Source organism: Drosophila ananassae, chromosome XR (assembly GCF_017639315.1).
Source record: "Drosophila ananassae strain 14024-0371.13 chromosome XR, ASM1763931v2, whole genome shotgun sequence".
Taxonomy (NCBI): Eukaryota; Metazoa; Arthropoda; class Insecta; order Diptera; family Drosophilidae; genus Drosophila; species Drosophila ananassae.
The window spans coordinates 17,061,420-17,084,898 of record NC_057932.1 but is presented as its reverse complement, the minus strand read 5'-3'; the positions used below and the strand labels follow the sequence as shown (position 1 = coordinate 17,084,898).

At 34.6% G+C, this 23,479-nt stretch overlaps 3 long non-coding RNA genes across 3 annotated transcripts in view; 2 read left to right on the top strand and 1 right to left on the bottom strand.

Annotated features, from left to right (window-relative positions):
• LOC26515542 overlaps positions 1 to 23,479 on the top strand; it is a 171,768-nt gene that overhangs the window by 79,370 nt on the left and 68,919 nt on the right. The window lies entirely within an intron of this gene.
• LOC26513715 lies at positions 5,914 to 6,183 on the bottom strand. Its single transcript, XR_004310180.2, has 2 exons — positions 6,047 to 6,183; positions 5,914 to 5,987 (listed from the first exon to the last, which is right to left on the bottom strand). It is a non-coding gene; the product is annotated as an uncharacterized LOC26513715 (long non-coding RNA).
• LOC116655039 lies at positions 6,684 to 6,916 on the top strand. Its single transcript, XR_004310181.2, has 2 exons — positions 6,684 to 6,820; positions 6,880 to 6,916. It is a non-coding gene; the product is annotated as an uncharacterized LOC116655039 (long non-coding RNA).

Here is a 23,479-nt window from a genome sequence, read left to right as displayed (position 1 = left end):
GTATTAAATAAAATGGAGAAAATGGGCGCCAGAGGCCAGACGAAATATGGGAACATGATATCCTGCCTGCTGGCTGATGGCTCCTGGCTCCTGGCTGCTGGCTGCCTTTAGAGGCTCCCCATCCTTCTGCCATTCTGATATCCTGTGGCAAGTTCAAGGATGTCTGGCACAGTCGTGAACCATGAAAATAAAGCGTGAACCGGACCCGCAAGAAAAAACACTGCAAAGGCGCCTCAAAAATGTTCATTTCTTGGCCGCTTTCTCTTCGTCTGGATTGGGGTTTTTCTTTTCTTTTCTGTTCTTTTCCCAAAAAATTTGTGTAAATTGGCAAATTACGCATAAATAGCAGCAACAAAAGGCTAGCCCCTTTGGGGAATTGAACTTTGGCCGCCTGTCAGGTTGGCTGTAAAATGTATTTCCAGATCGCATTGACTTCCAAACCAGTTTCTGCTTCGATTGATGGCTCGCCCGGGTTGGAGGTCACACGAGATCAACTTCCATCTACCATCTACCATCTACCAAAATAATTAATAAATCTCTCGCAGAACAAGATTGGGAATATCTACTGATTGAGTTGCGTCATTATTCAGATAATTTTCGGTGGTGAGAACTATAAATTTGGACTCTATTTGGAGCACAGGGAGATTTGAGGTTAAATGAGTTCAGTTTTTGGGAATAAAACTTGGAACTAGATAGAGCCCTGGGGGCTACTAAGGTTTTTTAAGTATTTTATAATAATACAAATATATAATAAATATAGAAAAATTAAATTACCATGAATAAAAAATGTAAATATCATTTAAACAAAAAAAGTGTGTTAATCTTATGACATTTTTTTTAATAGATTTTCTATTTTGCTTCATGCTTCTTATATTTTATAATTAAAAATGAATATAAAAAGATAGCAATTACTGTTTTTAATTATTTTAAAATCAATATAATCTTACAAAGAGTTTTTGTATAATCTTTTTAAAAATAATTATTAAAACTTAACAATAGTGAAACAAGAAATAAAACAAAAACAACAATATTTATATATATTTTCAAATGAAAAGAAAAATATTAAAAATTCTTATTAATTCTCCTTTACAAAAAATGTATTATTTTAATTTTCAAATCAATACAATAATTAAAATACATTCTTATTAAAAAAAAAAAAGAGTCGAAATTGTAAAAAGACATAAATTATTTTTCAATTATTTAAAGAACAATTTATAAAAGGTACAAATATCTTATTTTAAAATTCATAAAACAAATAAAAAAGAAATAAGGGAAATCTCTTAAAAAATACCACTTAAAAGTGAGAAATTTAAGAGACCCGCGGATTAAAAGAATACCGCATCTAATTGGCAATTATTTTTGGGAAATCCTCGGGATTTTTGACACAAAGTCACATCGCTTGCTCCCCCATACATGTGTGTGTGTGTGTGTGGATATATATAACGGGATATAATATATATATATATTCGCTTCGATTTTCTGCAGAAAAGTCTCAAGTGGCGGAGACCAAAATCGAAATCAATACGTCGAGCCGTCGACATGGCTTTTTTTTTTTCTCTCTTCCTCTGCTCCTTACATGTTACCTCACCTGGCCCCCCCTACCCCCCCTCTCGCTTTGTGGCAAGAACAGAGAAAAGGAGAGAGAGAGAGAGGGGGGCGATGGTGGGGAGGGAGGGGCAAAAGGCAAAAGGATATTGAAAAAGGCGCCGCTCGGGGAAACTTTTTTCATTTTTAGTTTGTCAAGTTGGCACAAAAGGGCGGCGACGCCGACTCCAAGTTTTCTATAAAAAGCAAAAAAAAAAAGTGGTGGCGGGGGTGGGGGGGGGGAGAGAGAAAGGGGGCTGGGCTTTGTCGAAAAAAGGGGGGTCTGAGGAGGGGAAGCACAGGACAACTTAACATTTGCACGCTCAAAATGCCCAAAAAAAAAAAAAAACACAAAAATAAAAGAATAAAATAAAAAAAAGGGGGTGGTGGGGGGAGAAAAAGGAGAGCCAAGGATAAAGGGGCGGGGCCAAGTGCTAAAGTTCGTCCTAAACTCCAAAAGGCTAGGCTCCGCCCCCCCTTCCCTGTCACCCCCTCTCTGACCCGACGCCTTTGTGCAGACAACTTCACTGCATTTTTCGCCATCCTCCCCTTACCCCCTGCACTTTTCCGCCCCTTTTAAGCTGCAGTTTTCGTCCTTTTTGCCATTTTTTTTTTTCACTTCTTTTTGGCCTTCTAACTCTTACACTTGTTTGGCAAAAATCCATTGCCTACTTTACAGCTGAAGATTCTTGGGGCGTCTGGCGCCACCTAGCGGCCAGCCAGTGAAGCATATATAATCCACAAATAAGGGAAATTCTTTTTTTTTAAATCTACATTGGAGAGGTTTTTTGGGTTTTCGGGGTTTTTTTTATTATAAATTAACTTTTGTACTAGATAAACTGTATTTTTTTTAATAAAATAGATGAATTAAAATTAAATTATTTCTAAATAAATTGTATAAAAATAAATATATTCATATTTTAAGCATAAAATTAAAGACAGTAACTTTAGTAACTTTGTTATAATTTAAGATAATTTTAACTATTTATTCATAAACTAAATATATTACATTTTCAAAAAATAAATAACAATTTTTAAAAGTTGAAAATGTGCTTAAAATATAAATATAAAAAAATATGACAAAAAATAAATAAAAAATGGAATAATTCTAGGCTTTACTTATGAGCTATTATTCTCATTATTTAATATGTTTTAAAAAATAAATTGAAATTATATATTTTTACTCAATTTTAACCCTCTCCTCTGACAAAAGTCTTAACTAAGCGTTAATAACTTAAGAAATCTTTAAAAATACTTCTCTAATTTAATTTGTAAGCCTCCCAGCTTGAATTGCAATAATTTCCCTCTTAAAAAAAATAAATAACTAAAATCTGCAACTATCAGATATGGCCACAAATGTCTCCCTCCAGGATAAAATCAAATTCCTTAAGGCTGGCAGTGGCACTGGCACACACCCACACACACACACACACATACACACTCTGCACTCTCTGTATATAGGGATATGCGAAGGGCAATTTAAATTTCGATGCATCTCGTTATGAATTCACGAAATGCCATCGCCCATCGCCCATCGCCCATCGCCTGACGGCCCAACGCCCCATACTTTCAATGGGCGTGGCCCTGGGGCACATATAGAAATGATTATAAATTATGCAAGAGTGCGACAAAAATGGGCAGGCTCGAGAATTGGAACGATTTTGCAAAAATAGAGGATAGAGGATGATGGCAGGCAGGCAGGTGTGTGGGTGGAGGTGGAGGAGAGGGATGAGAGGCGGGGCAATACAAAAGCAATTGTATAATTGCATTTTAATATGATGACTACTGCAGTTTCAATGCCCGCAGCATCAGCACTAGCAGCAGCAGCAGTAGCAGATGTGCCAGTAAAATCAGCAAAATTTCCAGCAAAGGCAAATTAATGAGCAAAAGGACGAAAATGAAAATGAAACATAACGCATACTGCATGGGCTTTATAACTATTATTTATTTTTATTTTTTTTTTTGGGATTTAGTTTCCCTAGTTCTATTAATTAAAAATGGGAAATTAAAGGGAAATTTTGCGTAAAAAGTCATAAAAAAGTGATAATAAATCATGAATACTTTTCATTTTATTTACTTTTAAATTTAATTTATTTAAATTCCTTATAATAAAATTGATCTCCCTTCATAAATTAGCATATTTTCTTTATTTATAAATTTCATTTCCCTCCAATGACTTTCAAATTCCCAAAGCTAATGGAAATTATGGCACTTCGGGCTACGAAAGTTAAACTATTCCTGAGGCATTATGGATGCATATTATATTCTACTATTATATATATACAAATATGTGTATTAATCTTCATTCCAGAATGCATTAAAACAAAATAATTCAGGTGGCTAAGCATGAACTTTGCAAAAATTAAATGGCCAGAGAGATAGAAATATCTTTCAACCCAAAAAGCGACTCAGAATGCACTCAGAATTTATTCATTATTATTGCCAGGGAATCTTTTGTGGAATGGCTTACCTCAGAAGGGGTCAGAGGGGGTTAGAGGGGGTCAGGGGGTTGGCGGTAAATAAATGCTTCAGTTCTAAGGACTCAAGTTCTGTCTAAATTAATGCCTTCAATTAAAATGCTTAATACTCGTTGGCTCACAACCCGATCAACGCACTTGGTTGGTCAAATTCATTCCAAATACAGAGAGAGAAATCAGAGATTGTTCTTAAATATATAGCCTTAATATTACTGACAATTATTTCTCTCTGTGTAACCTCTCTGGCCTGTTGACGACAGCTTGCGGCTATTGTAAGTAGCTCCTTGGGGCTACCGGGTACCGAATGCATTCTCCAGATCGCAGGACCTCAGCCGCAGGTTCTCGGTTCCTTAGGCATTCGAAGGGCAGAGAGTCCAGAGTCCTAGTCTGGCATTCTCAGACATACAGTTTATAGAAACTCTATAGAAATAACAAACAAATAACAAATATTTAAAGAGTGAGAGTTTCAAAGTTCCAAATCTTTTTTATTCCGAAAAATTAAATTATAATTATTTATTATTTAAATTCGACTACTTTTTCTACCACTGTACTTGAGAGAATTAATTCTGATAATTATTGTGCTGATGATTCATTGAAAATATGCCCAAGAAACCTCCTGGCCGAGCAAAAGCAATCGAGCTGACTGATGCGCTCAACTAATTTGGACAAAAGGAGTTGAGTTTTGGGCCAGAAAGGGGCGGGGCAGTTGAAGCGGGGGTGTCAGGACTTGAAGGATATAAACCACCAACTGACTGACGTCCGTCTGGATGGATTTGGCACAAAAGGACTATGGACCAAGGACCTAGGGCGAAGGACCTAGGCAGACAGACAAGACCGAATGTGGCAATAATTTCGAAGAAATTCCTGGCAAAGCACAAAGGGGTTATCCTTCCACATAGCTTTAAAGTGAGTGGATAGACTTGCTGGATTGGATTCAAATTAGCTACAAAGTATAGGGTGTAATATAAAGGCAACAATGCAGGGGATTTGGTAAATAATTGTGTTGGAGACTGGAAAGATAGTTCATTGATTGGCCATTATGATGGGCTATTATAAGAACTCTTATAGGAATCGGGTTTGGAAATTAGAATTTCGAGTGAGTTAAGATAAGGAATTTATTGTTTTTCCTCATTGGAAGCTAATTGTATGTACAAGTCTATCTTATATTATATTATATTTTATTTTATTATATTGCTTAAATCTTATATTATATCGTATAATATTGTCTTATTTAATATTCATTTGAGATAAAATTATAATTGAAGACAGGAAAGTATTTTTTTAAATATATCTTGTTATTATTATAATATTACTTTTTATTATACTATATAGTAGGGTGGGCCGAATTCCAACAAGTTGTTCAAATCGAATTCTAATAGTGCGGAAAACTTGCTACGGAATACTACAAGCATTTTGCAAAAAAAAATTTTGAAATCGGTCAATATCTTCTGTTCGCGCATCGCACTTAAAGTTTCGAAAAATTTTCGAAAATACCGAATTTTCAAAACTTCTTAAAAGTACGATTTAGTCGCAATTTTCCAAAGTTTTACTTATTATTATATTTATTTTGAATCATTTAAAAGGTTTTTTCGTAATTAGGTAAATCAATAGTGGTTTTAAGAATTTAAAATAAATAAGTTTTTAGTACAAATTTCATGCATTACCATTGTTTTTCACGCTCAGCTTTCCCCAGGATCAACGACGAGGACGTAGTGAAAAATCTGATCCCATTTTTTTTATTGCTATTTTTTTATTTGTTTTTAATGATTTTTTTGTATTTTTTTAATGATTTATAAATTTTTTTTTTATTTTTTTTAGATTTTTTAAAATTTTTTTTGTTGTTTTTTTTTTAAATTTTCTTTTTGTTTTTCGATTTTGTTTTATTTGTCTGTTGTATACTGGGACTTGTTCTCAAATTTAGGCAAACTGCAACGAGAATATAAAGTTGATCGTATGTAACCATCCCTATTGTGATAACCACATACCTTCTTCGACGCTTCAGTAATAAGCTTAACAGTTCGCTCTACTGCTTGAGTGTGGCATGGAAAGCTTAGCAAGTTGCTTTGACCGATTGATAGTTGGTTATCAATGGAAGATACCAAAACTGCATTTGACACATTCCTAAGTACTGGAGGAGGTGATACTACTATAGAAGACCAGTCGATCATTTCATAGTACTTAGTGGCATTAAAGTTTAGTTTTGGCAAAAGGAACGAGCGCACCGAAGTCTCCGCAGTAGGAGTCTTCTCTCTGGCTTTTAAAATTCTTTGCAACCCGATCTTACGTAAATTAAGATTTTCATCTGTGAGCATAGACAAAAGCAAATTTTCAGGATGCGCGAAATAAGCATTGTGTTGAATTACAGGATCAACTACTTTTAAAAGACGTTTTGGCAAGTATCGAGAATTTTTAATCATAGTGAAGACATGTCTCGCACCATCTGTTATTGAATCCCTCATTTTTATTTGAAACCAAGTAGGTAAATACACTTTCATTATAAATGTAACTATGTGAACTAAGTTTTCGGAGGGCTCTTCACTCGATATGTATAATCTAATGCCACTAAGTACTATGAAATGATCGACTGGTCTTCTACAGTAGTTTCACCTCCTCCAGTACTTAGGAATGTGTCAAATGCAGTTTTGGTATCTTCCATTGATAACCAACTATCAATCGGTCAAAGCAACTTGCTAAGCTTTCCATGCCACACTCAAGCAGTAGAGCGAACTGTTAAGCTTATTACTGAAGCGTCGAAGAAGGTATGTGGTTATCACAATAGGGATGGTTACATACGCTCAACTTTATATTCTCGTTGCAGTTTGCCTAAATTTGAGAACAAGTCCCAGTATACAAAAGACAAATAAAACAAAATCGAAAAACAAAAAGAAAATTAAAAAAAAAACAACAAAAATTTTAAAAAATCTAAAAAAAAATAAAAAAAAAAATATATATAAATCATTAAAAAAATACAAAAAAATCATTAAAAACAAATAAAAAAATAGCAATAAAAAAATGGGATCAGATTTTTCACTACGTCCTCGTCGTTGATCCTGGGGAAAGCTGAGCGTGAAAAACAATCGTAATGCATGAAATTTGTACTAAAAACTTATTTATTTTAAATTCTTAAAACCACTATTGATTTACCTAATTACGAAAAAACCTTTTAAATGATTCAAAATAAATATTATAATAAGTAAAACTTTGGAAAATTGCGACTAAATCGTACTTTCAAGAAGTTTTGAAAATTCGGTATTTTCGAAAATTTTTCGAAACTTTAAGTGCGATGCGCGAACAGAAGATATTGACCGATTTCAAAATTTTTTTTTGCAAAATGCTTGTAGTATTCCGTAGCAAGTTTTCCGCACTATTAGAATTCGATTTGAACAACTTGTTGGAATTCGACCCACCCTACTATATAGTCTTATATTATATTATAATATTTATTAAAAAAAAGTAGCAAATTAAAGCTGGTAAAGTATGTTTTTTTGTATTAGAAGTATTATTAAAAACTATTTTATTATTTTATAGCATAGCATAGTACTATTATGTCTTATATTAAATTATTTTTTATTCTCTTATATTATATTAGTCATATAATATTTTTTACTTACTAAGTTTTCTGTGCAATTGTCCCTTATTGTATCCCTTTTTTTGTGAAAAATACAAAATTATAAAAAATATATAAACTATGTAGATCTTATATTATATTATATTATTTGATGTTATATTAAATTTTATTTGTATTGAGAGCTGATTGTTATTACTATCTTATACTATATTATAATATATTATTATATATTATATTATATTATTATATATTATATATTATATATATTATATATTATAATATATCTTATACTATATATTTTACATTATACCACCTTGTGTTGTCTCGTTTTATGTTATATTATACTGCATTATCCCATCTTATATTATAAAACCCTACAACCATCACACTTGAGCCTCGTTTTGTGACGAAATCCCTTGTTATTCCGTTTGTCCGTTTGTCAGCCCCTCTCATGTGCCTCAAAAAGTTGCAAATCGCTGAAAAATAAGCAGCAGCAAGGATATGGAGAAAGGACGCACTCATTTGGCGTCCTTTCAGGCATCTGGGCACTGCACTCGACTCTCCACAGGCGCCAACAATGAAAGCCCAGCTGCAATTTAATTACCTATGCAGGGGAGTGGGAGTGGCTTTTCAGCTATAGTTTTTAGCATATAGTTGCATATTGCCGGATTTCTTTCCATCTCAGCCCCCCCACCTCAGCCATCTCCCCCCTCGCTTTCTCACTTTTCCGAGTGACTGGCTTTTCTTCTGTTGCTGCTGTTGCTGTTGCTACTATTGTGAAAATAAAGGGAAAATCGCATAAAAATTTTACTACCATCGCACCAAACTGGTAGTACCCTCTCACCCCTCCCCCCCAACCCCTTTCCACCTTTCCCCCCTGCCCTTAACACTTTCCTTTGGGGGGGGCTCTTGTTGCTCGGGAAACGTGAAAAACGTTCGCATTCTAACAAAAGATGCAACCGCTGGTAAGCTGCAACCGCACTGGACCGCCCTCCGCCCCCCGCCCCCTTCGCCGGCAGTCATCTGCCCCTCGACCCACCCACACGCCCCTGACCATGCCCCCACGCTTCGCTTAACTAATTAGAGCGTGTGAGAAAATGTGGAAAAAGTGCACTGAAAAAAAAATTAAAAATAAATAAAATATATAAATAATAAATAAATAATTAAAAAGTTTAAATAATATACATATCTATAAAAAATATTTTAAAATATTAACTATAATTTTCTTATTTTTTTCTATTATTATAATTATTTTCTTTAATTTATTCATAATATCCTAAAAACAAAAAAAAAAAAAAATATTTCCATGTGTGGAAAAATAAAAATGGTGCAACGGCGAATGCAGTTTTCCTCTTTGGCGGAAAACCCTTACCGATTTCCCCACCCCCCCACTCACCCTGGAATTTTCCGCCAGTTTCCTCCATTTGGCGGACTCATTCACTCGTGTCCAGTATCTACCTATCTCTTTCTCTCTCCCTGTCTCTATCTCTCTCACTCTGTCTATTGCCATCTCTTTCGCACCAGTGATTTACCGTTGAAATTGTGTTTGAATTATGTATAATTAAATTTCAACATTATTCATGTTCCAAGGCAAAAAATCAGCAGCTGTTTTTGGCCAAAAGGATCTCCTCCAAAAGGACTTGCATCTGTCAGAGAAGAGAGGGCAGATAAAAAAAATGGAAAAAATAAAAAACATAAACAACAACAACAAAATTGCAATAAAAAAACAAGGAATATAAGGAATAAAAATGAAACAAATTCAAAAGAAAGTTAGTTGCCAAGGTGAAATGAAAGGATGGGGATTTATTAAGGATTTATTAAGGATATTAAGGATTATTAAGGATTTATTAAGGATTTAAAAAGCTAGCTTAACTTAGAAAATGTAAAATTATTTTAAAAATATTTAAAGTTTATATTATCTGCTATTTTATTATCTATTATTTAGATAATTCTTCATTATCTTCAGTAAAGAGCATATTTAAAATAATTAATAATTAAATACAAGCTATGTAGTTAAGTATTTTTATCAAAAATTTCAATGTTAAATAAAAATTTAAATGGTTAAACTATTAAATAAAAAAAAATATAAATAATATAAATATATTTACATTAAAACAAAACATAATAAATTGAGTAGTAGATCCCGTGAGTAGTAGGAGTGAGTAGTAGAAGTAGTAGTAGAAGTAGTAGTAGTTTTTGGAGTGGGAGTAATTTAAACCCATAACCTTAATTTAATTAAAAAAAAAATATTTTTCATATATACATAAATCTATACTATATGAGATAAAAATAAGATAGATAATATCTATAACCCTTATATACAATCTAAAAATATATAATTGTATTAAATAAGAATTTATTGTTAAATATTAAACAACTCCTTCTTCCTTTTATTATAAATATTAAATATGAGAACCTATTAAGAAATCTTGTAATTAAATTCCGTTCCGTAAGAATTTTCGCAAATATTATCATCGGTGGTTACCGTGTTCACTCCGACTACCGTTCAATTTTCACTAATTAATTCATCGATTTCGCATTCGTTGATGAACGTTACGGCTTTGGTTCTTTGGATTACGGCCGTACACCCCAACCCACACACACATGCCATTCGGATAGGGATCGGATAGGTTCGGTTCGGATACAGAAGTCATAAAAGTAAATATGTCTGGGCATATGTTAAAATATGTTTACTGTTTCAATTTCGATGTTGGCACGAGAACATAAAGCAAATATCAATTACAGTTCTCTTTGTTTCGTCTTTCGCTGCCCTTTTTATTTTTCCCCATGTTTTTCGCCAATCATATATTTTTTTTCTTCTCTCTCCTCTTGATTTTTTTTTTTATTGTTTTTTGTTATTGCAAGTCCTTGACCATTTGTTTCGCAGATCCTGCACACACCCTGGAAGGCATTAAGGCAATTTATGGGCGTGGCTGAATCATAGGCCTGGTATATTGATTAAAAAAATGGAAATTCTCTAAAAAAAAATGGATAGTTTTCAAGCTTTTCGGCAGAGAATATAGGAGAAATAGGTGAAATTTTCTACTATTAATGGTATTAATTGGTATTTTTTTAATTATTGGTATTATTAGTGTTATAAGTATTATGAATATTAATAGTAGTTTCAGTATTTTTAGTAATTATTATTGGTAGAACTAATATATATAAGAAATAGTTACTAATTTTTGCTATTATGACTATTATTTTATAATAGTTATAGTTATTTATAATATTATTTTATTGGTACTGCAAGTATTATTTCTTTTATTATATTTTATAATTTTTAAAAATATATGTTATAAAATATAAATTCCTAGTATTATTAGTAAAATTATCTTATAAACCACAAAAAAAGAACCCCCTTTGTAGAGCATTTTGTAATCTATAGCATCTCATCGCCGCAACTCGCCTATTTGGTCTTTACTTTCCTGCCACGCCTGCCATTATTTGTTAAATTAATTAAAATTCAATAATAAAAATGTTGAATGCAAACTTTTGGATTAAAGCCACCCAAAAAAAAAACAAAAATAAAAACAAAAACAATACAAAAAAGGATGGGCTGGAAATGCAAATTGCAAAATTGCAAAAGTGGAAAATGGAAAATGTTTATTGGCATAAATAAATAATTGCTCACAAATGGTGCGCAATGGCAATTTGTTTACAAATATGATTAATAAACGTTTATTAAGCGCTGTCTAAGCGCAGTCAGCCTATAATTGCATAAATGTATAAATAAATATTACTAAAATGAGTAAATAAATATTACTGAAATAAAAATAAATATTACTACAATATAAATAAATATTTTAATATAATATTTCTGTAATAGTTAGGTAGATATTTCAATGGGAAATTGCAAATATTTTAAGGCCTAGCTTGGAAATAATTGTAAATCCATTTTTTTCTTAAAAATTCCTTATTTTTATCTTTTTTTAAATTATTTAAATCCAAATTAATTATTTTACTAAATTTTAAAATAAGTAAAACATATTATCCTTCTTATTAATTACTCATATTTAAGTCTAAAAAATACCTAGAAATTATAGTAATATTTTTATTAAAAATATTTATTTTAAAGCCTTGTCCTCCCCCTTAAAAAAAAGGGGCCTCTCACTATAAGTGGGGATGTGTGTGTTTCAAAAGTATGAGTTCTTGTTGTCGCTGCTTGTGTGCATTTGGCAAATAAACTGTAATTGTAAATAAACATAAATTTTAAAATTATTACCAATACGCTACGCTTTATTTGCAACTTATTTATATGCGTTTTCTGAGTTTTCTTTTTTTTTTTTATTATTATTATGAGAGAGAGAGAGAGAAAGCGAGAGAGCGAGGGAGAAGGAGACATAAATACAATCGGGAATAATGGATATCGACATGCGATATAAATATTATTCGCTTTCAATATTTTTTTATAAACACTGGAAATAATTTGATAGCTTTTAAAATCAAAAATATTATAATTTATATATATTTTTATACAAAAAAAAATATTATAATTTATGTATAATATTGATTTATATTTTTTTTTAATATTTTTTCCACTCAAATCTTTTTTTGAAATTGTATTATTTTCTGTCAACATTGCCCACTGCCACGCCCAACTTTTCTGTCTGGCATTCTCAGCCAGTTTGCTTTATTTTTTATCCAATTTTTATTTATTTATTGTATTTACGCTTTATTTTTGTTGTTGTTGTTGTTGTTGTTGTTGCTGTTGCCACTTTTGCGGATATCATAAATTGGTTCGGCGCGCGACATTTCCCATGTGGAAAATTGAAATGTGCTTTTTTTTTTCTTTTGCGTCTTGTACTTTTTTATTCTTTTTCTTATATCTTTTTTTTATCTGGCCTAGATGCCATTGGGGGGACCACCACGCCCACCGGAAGTAGGCGGTTACGGTGACGGACGGACTCAAGATGGCAGCTCGGGGAAAATCCGCGAAAGTTCCCCGGAGAAAAGTCGCTTAAAAGATAGCCAGAAAGCCGGCAGCCAGGAGGCGTTCAAGAAGAACTTGTTGATGCCCCGAAAGTATCTTAAAGATACAGTTTCTCCCTTTTTGGAATTGGGTTTTTGGTTTAGAAACAAAAAGAAACAAAGACTAATGTTTAAAGGGTTTTTCTCCGAATTTGGTTGGAGTTCTTAAGGGTTTTTGGTGATTTTGGGGAGAGAGTAGCTGGTTTTTTAATTATTGTTCTGAATTTAATATTCAAATATTTAATTTTGTATATAAACTTAAGAAAAAATACCAGAGACATATATAAAAAACAAAAAATTTTATAGTTATCTAAATAAAATTCAATATAAATTAAAACTATATGATAACCGGTACTCCCCTCATTTTATTTTTCATATAATTTTATTTTTAAGAATAAATATTCTTATATTTCTTCATATAGATACTTAAAAGATCCTTTAAAAATTATTAATTTTCCATAAAATATATAGATTCTTTTATAAAATACGTATATATAGCCTTTATAAAAATAAATATTTAAAAAAAAGCCTAAAAACTCTTTTAAAAAACCCCTTAAAACTCTCATAGCTATTTGAATTTCCTTCTTCATTCAAAATAAAACAAAACACAATCAAAAAAGCAGCCACTGATAATTGTAAATTTAATTAATTTTTGTAACTTTGTGGTTAGAACTGTTGTATTTATTTCGGGTTGTTATGTTAGGGTTTTCTGTTTTTGGTTTGTTTATTTTTATTTTTTTCGTCGAACGGACAGTGGACAGTGAACTCTATGAACTGTGAACTGTGTACAGTGTACAGTGTAGAGTGTCCTGTGTGCTGTGTCCCGTGTCCTGCATCCATCGAACAAAACTTGTTGTTTTTTCCGGCCTAGTACCGGCTGATTTTGATACATGTGCTTATGGCCGACAACCATTTCGGAGCGTCCCGTCCGTCCACTTCGTTTTCACTAAATTGACATAATGACCATATAATTTTCCAGTTCGATGCGTCGTTATGGCCAAAATCGAGTGGAATTGGCCTGACAGACAGAGTCGGACATGGCCAAATATTCTCATATACATATGTGTGTAGTGATTGAAATTTTTGGGCGAACGGTGGGGGGATTTTCAATTTTCGCATATATTTGACAGGCAGGCAGGCAGGCAGGCAGGCAGGATGGCAAGTCATCGAGTGGCAGGACATTTAATGCAAATGTTCAATTTCAAACGCTGCAAAATTTATTGTGTATGTCAACATTAATTTGGGGGAATCCTATGCAAGGGGTTTTCGGTTTCGATATCGATATCGCGGCAATTAATCAAACGATGCAACAGTCGAATCAGACCAATCGAAGGGATAATTTGGCACTTAAAAAGGATAACAGGGCCAGTGGGAGGGCTCTCGGGACGGCACACCGTCTTCAAAACCATTGAAGGGTGTCGCCTAATGTCCTTGTCAAGTGACGAGTCAACTTGCTTCCAAAAAAAAAAGTGGCACTGGGAGGGAAAATGAAAAAAAAAATGGAAATAAATATAAAATAAAATCAGCAACAAAACCCTTTCTTTTTCTGGACAAAAAAAAGAAACCAAACCAAAGTCGTTTTGATATTGGGAAGAAAAATAAGGCGATTAATTGGAAGGGTATTTTAAGGGCTTAGAGGTTGGAAAGGTTAGTTAATAGTTTAAGTTTTAAGATATAATTTAAATTATAATATAGTGGAATAAAGTAAATAAAATAGTAGTAGATTATACTTAAGAAAACTCTATTTTTTTAAATTATTTTAAATACTATTCCAAGACTAATTTAAAGTCTTAATTTCTCTTGAACTTTATGACTAAAATATATCTCTAAAATATACATTTTATTAAAGAGTATCTTAGAGTTGCCTTCCTTAACTCTTTCTCAGTTTTTCCCTTATTTTTAGCCCCTTTTTTATGTCCTTTTCAAAGCTTTTCCTCCTCCAGGACCAAGTCAGCCAGCCATTGGGGACAGGACTGAGTAAAAGTTCCATTTATCAATTGATTGACTAGATAATTGCCAGCAAAGTGAAAGATAAGCAGAGAGGACAGGGGACAGTGGACAGGAGATGCCAGCACTGCCAGGACTAGTTACTAATGATCCTTGAGGCCTAATCAGTAAACTTTCCACTAAAATGGAGTTCTCTATTAGTCTATTAGTTAAAAGCTAACAAAAAAAAAAAAAAAGGGAGAGGGAAAAAAAATATATATGTGAGGGCTTAAAAAATGGCAAATGCCGGTCGTCTGACAAACGCAGGCCATAAAGCCATAAATGTCGGGCCATAAATTATGCCGCTAAGGGTGGCCAACACATACACATACAGACACTCGAAAAAAAAGGCTAAAAAAAAAAGGGGGGGAAAAAAGTGTTTGGCCAATCGGTGACATGTGTGAAAATGCACTTTACTGTCACTTGAATGTTTGATGGCAGTGCCATTCGGGCCAATATGCGGAATCGACTCACAATACGCCGGGCGCAGGGCTTTAAGCCGCCAGAGAGCTCAGGCACTTCATTGATTCGCGATATGGCCGAGGGAATTTATTTTAAACTATTATTTTATGCTTCAGTTTCAATGGAAAAAGGGTTTATTTTAGGGGAAATGGGGGAGTATTTAAACTACTATAATATTTAATATTTAAAAATGTGTTAAGACTTTAAATGAAGGTTACTCTTTTCCATATTTATTTATTTATTTGGTAGCTTACTTAGCATTTGTTAATAATTATTAATTATAAAGATATATATTTCATTATTTATACTTCCTTTTCCCTTTCTTTACCTTCCCCTTAAATAAAAGTCCTTGAATATCAAGTAAACGTCATGTTTATTATAACAAATTATGCAAAAAAAAAATAAAATAGGAATATAATAATTTATTTAATAAATTAAAAATACAAAATTAAATATAAAATAAAACAAATTTATAGTCTTCAATTTTAAAATAATTATAATTGTTTAGTTTAAAAAGGCAACAGGGCGTATGAGTAATTCGAAATATTAAGTAGCCGCCATGTTGTCGTCAGAAAAAAAGGGTTTTTATTGTAAATATTTATAAACAAGCAAAAGCAAAGGTTTCGAAACATTTTTGTGAATAATACCTGCTATTTTATTTATTTTTTATTTAATAAAAAATGAAGTTTAAGTCCCGAGGGTGTCTGGAGTTGTTGACTGACGACCGGCCTCCGCCGCCAAAAATAATTGATTCACTTAGCATTCCCATCAAGTCTGTATTGTCCGGCGACACCTTGGTCACTTTCCCAGACCAGCTGCCCCTCTCCCCCCCCTCTCTCTCTCTATATAGTTGGGGGAAAGGCTTTCTCCTCGCTCCCCTGTCCCTCTGTCACCCTCTCTCTGGAGCACTTTTGGCGCCCGTCTCGATCTGTCGCCGTGATAGAGTGCCGCGACACTGAGTAATCTATTTTGTGTGCGAGACTCGCACGCGTTCCCCACCCACTGAAGTGTTAAGCCACCCACCGGCCTTGGCCACACCCCCACCACCACCCCCTCTACAATGTATGCGAAAGGCACTCTTCTAACACACTAATAATGGCATATAAAGTCTCTCGCACACGTCGTCCTGCAAGTTTTTGGATTTTGTACGTTGGATGTTGGCTTTCTTTCTTTTTTTTTGTTTTTTTGTGTTTTTTGTGCCGGGCTTTTTCTGATTTCCTTCTTTGCTTTCTATTTTTTTTTTTGGGCATGACTCCCTTTTGTTTTTGGCGTTTTTACAACATGGCCAGCATAACAATGTCGCAGCAAACGAAAAATTGCAAGTGGACACATGAATTATGTGCAGCACTCGAGTTAAACAACCGCCGGGCGTGGCCCCTGTAGCCCCGATACCTATAGCCTTAACATCCCGCTCCCAGTTGCCTTCCCTGACACCCTGCTGGCTCCACTCTCTAGCCAGCATCCTGGCCCCCTTAACACCAGACAGCCTCCTTCGCTCCTCCAACACGATAGGCAACTACTCCACTCGGAGAATAATTATTCTTTTATATTATTTATTATTAGTATTAATATTTAAGGTTTTTATTATAAAATAATAATGTATTGAATTAATCATTTATTAACAATATTTAATTGACTATATTATTTTATTTAAATATTTTTCTAGGCTTCTAGGCTAGGCTAAAAATAAAAAAATAAATAATATAATATAATAAATTTAATAAAAATGTATTTTATAAATAAATATAGTTATTAGACATACATATATTTAAATATTTTGATAATGTCTTGAAATATTATACCTTCTTGCTTCAAATTCACCTCCAACTCATCCCATTTCACCTTCTAAGAACTCTACCAAGAATAAGTATATATTTTCTTAGAGTGTATTCACTAAATGCACGAGTACTCAGTGAGTTTCTTTGCCCCACACCTCGATAGGGGGAGGGGTGGGGGAGTGGGTGGTGTTGCGTGGGGTGTGGGTGGGGTGTGGGTGGTGTGTTTTTTATACACACATGTGCTCGGTTTTTGTTGGCTGCCCATTGGGGACGCGTTAGTGGTCCGTGGCTGGGTCCAGGATGTGGATGCGGAATATATATTGTTGGGCAGGGGAGATATAGAAGGGGGGGTGGTAGTGGAGAGCGGAGGACTTGCCAGTTCCCGAAGACGACGGAGAAGATGAAATGGCAGCGAGATGTGAAGTGGAGTACAATGTTGACTTCACCCGGTTTTGGCTTGTTTTGGAGGTCACTAACACAAGCACACATCATACACACATACCCACATACACCACACACTCAAACACACACACACACAATACACCAAGGGGGGGCTGCCATTGGGGAGTTGGCTTTGCGGGTATTAAATTATACATCATTTTGCAACAAATGATGGTCGTTACGTCGCCCTATCCACCGGCAAAAAAAACAAAAAAAACGGATCCTGAAACCCAAAATGTTCATCCAGCCAATCCTGCTGCGTATTTTTTCCTTTTGTTTCCGGTTCCCATGTGACCCAGGCCTAGATCCTTGGTCCTTAGACGGTAGGCAGTCCTTCAAAAAAAAAAAGGGGGGGCGGAGAGAGAAAGGCATTAAGTATTTGAGAATGAAGCCAGGATAACTGACAATCGAAAATGAATAAAAATTTAAAAGGCTTCTAAATGAATAAAGGGGATATAGAAGGGATAACCCCAAACCCTCAACTCTCTTTTAAATAAATCAAATAAAATATAAATAAATAAACTATTACTAGTTGGTCTCTTTCCCCCTTAATTAACTCAAAAATTGATGAAAAAAAAGGCAAATTTTCCCTAAAAAGCCACACAATTTCCACAACCAGTTAATAATAAAAAAGAAAAATCAAAGAATCTGTGACGGCGTGTGGCTGCTGCCAGTTGATTTAATTATTTTTAGAGCGGTGGTGGTGGTGGTGGGTTGCCGAGAAGCTCTAAATGATTTAAGTTGCGAGTACACAGGAAGGCATATAATCGATCTTAATTACATTTGTATGCCGCTCCCGACTGGCTGCCATTGGGTTGAGTACATATATACTTCTCTATATGGTATGTATGTGTACGACTTCCGTTTCCGTCGAGCGATTAAGGCATTATGGCATCAGAATCGACATCAGCATCGTCTTGGGGCGCATTTTATGGCTCTGAATTGAATTGCTTTGAATTGCAATCGCTTAAAATGGCACTCATTCACACATATACGCCATTACCCACACTCACACTCACACTCACACTCACACTCACACTCACACTCACACTCACACACTCATACTCATACTCAGACTGAGACTCAGAGTCATGGCTTTTCATCGGCACTTGGCTCACATTTTAATTACGGCTGAGCGAATTAATAACAATTTGTTGTGAAAATGGCAAAGCTGATTAATTTATGTTTGCCGTCTCAATGTTTTTATCTTTTTTTTTTTGTTTTATTTATTTATAAGCAATTTTTTGTTGCCATTTAAACATATGTATCTGGCTTATTTAAATCTGGTATCAGTTGGATCAAAAAAACTAAAATCCTTGGAGAGAAATACTGGAATTTATGAAATAGAATAACTTTAGTCACGGTCGCCATAAAAAACTCTTCTAAAAATTAAATCTAAAATAGTTTTATGTGGAAAGCAAATCCTTGAAGCATCCTTGCAAGTCCCTGTCCTTAAGCCAGCTAGCCAGGGGAACGAGCTGATGTGCATTATTTCGATTATAATTCGCAGCATCCTCCATTCAAATATCGAATGGGGCCGTTGGAGCAGCTACTACCTACTCATCCTCCTCCTCCTACTACTACTACTACTAGTAGCTCCCTGGAAACTGGCTCTGTTTTCCGGTTAGCCGTTTGCTCCTCCATTCATTCGTTTGCTGTAATCAATTGCATGCGGCTATTTTTGGTTGAAAGCAGCAGAGCGACAAACTCAAACTCAAACTGGGAACTCGGAACAGAATGAGGCGGCAGCGGTAGTGGTGGGTGGTTGGGTGGTTGATGCCACTGGTATATGGCATTGTCGCGTCGTCAGGCAACAACGCATCACCACCCAGGCGACCATCCCAGAGCCACCCATTCGTTCCATATTGCACCGCCATACGAGGTGGCCCTTCACTAGAGATGTTTGTTTGAAAATGCAAGGATTAAAGTAGTTTTAGGGCACTTTCCTTATAGATTTTTTATTTTTTGGAAAAAGAAACATAAAATCTATGAATTGGAGTTTATATTTTACAAATTAGAAGCCTAAAACTTTAAACTAAAAGCTCAAAATATTATTTAAAGTAAAGTAGAAGCCCTTGTCACGGTCGCCATGTTTGTTCTTAGGGCACTTTTCTATCAAATTTCATAATTATTTGAAGAAAATAGAAAATATTTATGAATTGGAGTTTATATTTAACAAATTAGAAGCCTTAAACTTTAAACTAAAAGCTAAAAACAATTATAAGAAGTAAAATAGACGCTCCTGTCATGGTCGCCATATTTATTTCTCATAATTATCGATAATTGTGCCATCTCTAGCCCCACAAAACTGGACCACTGGACCAGGACATGTGGCTGAAGGAGAGGATGCGAAAAAAAGGGCAAGGGGTAGAGGGTGGATGTGTGTGGATGGGTGTGTGTGTGTGTTGTGTGTGTTGTGTGTGTTGTGTGTCGAAGGACCAACCGCTGTGCGAACCTTAAATGAAACATTCAACGCTGCAAATTGCAATAAGCCGGAACAAACCGAAAGAACTCCGTTTGGAGGAAAGTAAATGTGCGGCGGGGGAGGGAGGAAGGATAGCATTTTCGGGACATACAGATGGTATAGGAGAGGGGAGGGCCGGGGAATACCTGGCAACATGCAATGCATACCACCTGACGGACAGGTGAGTGCTCGAACGAATGTTTGGCCACCGCCACTTGCCATTCAAAGCATTCAATGGGAAGCTCCATTCCAAGGATTCTATTGTTTGGCGAAAGGGAATCGGTTGATTAAAAGCTGAGAGCAGATATGATCAGTTGAGCTTATAAAGGGTTCGATATCCTGTTGATTATTAGGGATATAGTTTCTGGATATAGGAGGGGGATTTAATTTTCCTTGTTCTGAGGGGTTTTCTATTTAATATTTGTTCTATTTATAAATTATTTATTTAAATTATTATTTAATTATTTATTAATCGTGTTCTATAATTTATTTATTCATTTTTTGTGGAATATTTATTATTTTTTATTAAATATTTTCTTTAAAATAAACTTCAAACAACAAATTCATTAATTTTTCCTTGTTCTGAGGGGTTTCCTATTTAAAATTTGTTCTATTTATGATTTAATTAATAATATTATTATTTAATAATTTTTTTTATCATATTCTATAATTTCTTTATTAATTTTTTATACATTTTTTGTTCAATATTTCCTTAAAAATAAACTTCAAAAATACATAATGTTTAATTTTCCTTGTTCTGAGGGGCTCTCTGTTTAATATTCTATTCTATTTATGATTTATTTAATCATATTACTATTTAATTAATTATTAATCATGTTCTATAATTTAATTATTAATTTTTTATATAATTTTTATATAATTCAAATTATTAAAAGTTAGAGACAACCTCTTGTCACGGTCGCCATGTTTTTTTTTCTCATAAATATATCGATAATTGTGCCATCTCTAAAAATATATATATTATTTTTAAAGAAGTGATATAGTAGTGCAGTCTCTTAGTCCATTTTTTCCAGGCTAGCCCTGGTTTTATTTTTTGATTGTTTTTTTTTATTTGGCTCCTCCCACAAAAAGTCCTTTCACACACACACACACACACTGAGAAAAAAAGAAGCCGACAGACAAAGGCAGACAGATGCAGGCAACGTAGCGGAAGTCATAAACAATTTTTATGTTTTCACATTTCAAGTGAAATTCATTTCGCGTTTTTCTTTCCTCTCTCTCCTCCATTTTTCCTTTCTTTTTCATTTTCTTTCTCTCCTTTTTGTTATGGCTGCTGCGCTTTATGGATTTCAATTTCTTATTCTTGTCCGTGGATGCAACAACATGTACTTATCCATATGAACCATATATTTCCCACATATTTATTTATTTTTTTATATTTTTTATTTCGGGTCACCCACCCCCTCAAAAAAAAAAAACACAAGAAATTGAATTTAATTGCCCGAAAGTAACGGAAATCGGGGTGTCACCTGCTCGGCCAATAAAAAAGCAAAGGGGGGGACCTTGTTCCCCAAAACCACAAAATTTGCTAAAGTTGCAAAAAAAAAATAAAAATAAATATGTAAGGGGGTTTAAAATTAACAATTTACTTGCCTCACAACCGGGGGATTTTCTACCAAATTGATGCCCTTAATGAGCTTAAATGGCTCACGAGACATATATATTTAGTGCGACCCGACCTCCCGACCTCCCGACCCCCCGGGCCGGCCCTGGCTCACGCAAAAGTTGGCCTTAAGGTGCAAGGACCCTCCAATTTACCTACCCGGTGCGGCATTACCCCCTCCACATCCTTTTTGGGTCCTTCTTGGGGATTATTAGCCGCTGATTCAGCTGAAATTCTACATTTTCTTCGTCTCGGAATGGGGTTACTTTAAAGAAGTGGGGTTTGCATAAGAGTGTCCTGGAGACATCTTCCTCGATATACAAATCATTCGAGATATCCCTCTTGAGAATCGGATAAGAATTGGCAAAGATATAGCCTTCGATCGGGGTCATATGGGGCGTCCCATGAATTTTTAAAAATTTTGAAGGGGACCCCCAGGAAATTTTGCAAAAAATCGAAAAAATATTTCGTTGCCAGATTTTGATGCAGATCGATGGAGAATCGTTCCACGAGTCTTTTAAGGTATCCCTCTTGAGAATCGGAAAGGAATTGGAAAAGATATAGCCTTCGATCGGGGTCATATGGGGCATCCATGAATTTTTAAAAATTTTGAAGGGGACCCCCAGGAAATTTTGCAAAAAATCGAAAAAATATTTCGTTGCCAGATTTTGATGCAGATCGATGGAGAATCGTTCCACGAATCTTTTAAGGTATCCCTCTTGAGAATCGGAAAGGAATTGGAAAAGATATAGCCTTCGATCGGGGTCATATGGGGCATCCATGAATTTTTAAAAATTTTGAAGGGGACCCCCAGGAAATTTTGCAAAAAATCGAAAAAATATTTCGTTGCCAGATTTTGATGCAGATCGATGGAGAATCGTTCCACGAGTCTTTTAAGGTATCCCTCTTGAGAATCGGAAAGGAATTGGAAAAGATATAGCCTTCGATCGGGGTCATATGGGGCATCCATGAATTTTTAAAAATTTTGAAGGGGACCCCCAGGAAATTTTGCAAAAAATCGAAAAAATATTTCGTTGCCAGATTTTGATGCAGATCGATGGAGAATCGTTCCACGAATCTTTTAAGGTATCCCTCTTGAGAATCGGAAAGGAATTGGAAAAGATATAGCCTTCGATCGGGGTCATGTGGGGCATCCCATGAATTTTTAAAAATTTTGAAGGGGACCCCCAGGAAATTTTGGAAAAAATCGAAAAAATATTTCGTTGCCAGATTTTGATGCAGATCGACGGAGAATCGTTCCACGAACCTTTTAAGGTATCCCTCTTGAGAATCGGATAGGAATTGGAAAAGATATAGCCTTCGATCGGGGTCATATGGGGCATCCCATGAATTTTTAAAAATTTTGAAGGGGACCCCAGGAAATTTTGCGAAAAATCGAAAAAATATTTCGTTGCCAGATTTTGATGCAGATCGACGGAGAATCGTTCCACGAATCTTTTAAGGTATCCCTCTTGAGAATCGGAAAGGAATTGGAAAAGATATAGCCTTCGATCGGGGTCATATGGGGCATCCCATGAATTTTTAAAAATTTTGAAGGGGACCCCCAGGAAATTTTGGAAAAAATCGAAAAAATATTTCATTGCCAGATTTTGATGCAGATCGACGGAGAATCGTTCTACGAATCTTTTAAGGTATCCCTCTTGAGAATCGGAAAGGAATTGGAAAAGATATAGCCTTCGATCGGGGTCATATGGGGCATCCCATGCATATTTAAAAATTTTGAAGGGGACCCCCAGGAAATTTTGGAAAAAATCGAAAAAATATTTCGTTGCCAGATTTTGATGCAGATCGACGGAGAATCGTTCCACGAACCTTTTAAGGTATCCCTCTTGAGAATCGGATAGGAATTGGAAAAGATATAGCCTTCGATCGGGGTCATATGGGGCATCCATGAATTTTTAAAAATTTTGAAGGGGACCCCCAGGAAATTTTGCAAAAAATCGAAAAAATATTTCGTTGCCAGATTTTGATGCAGATCGATGGAGAATCGTTCCACGAATCTTTTAAGGTATCCCTCTTGAGAATCGGAAAGGAATTGGAAAAGATATAGCCTTCGATCGGGGTCATGTGGGGCATCCCATGAATTTTTAAAAATTTTGAAGG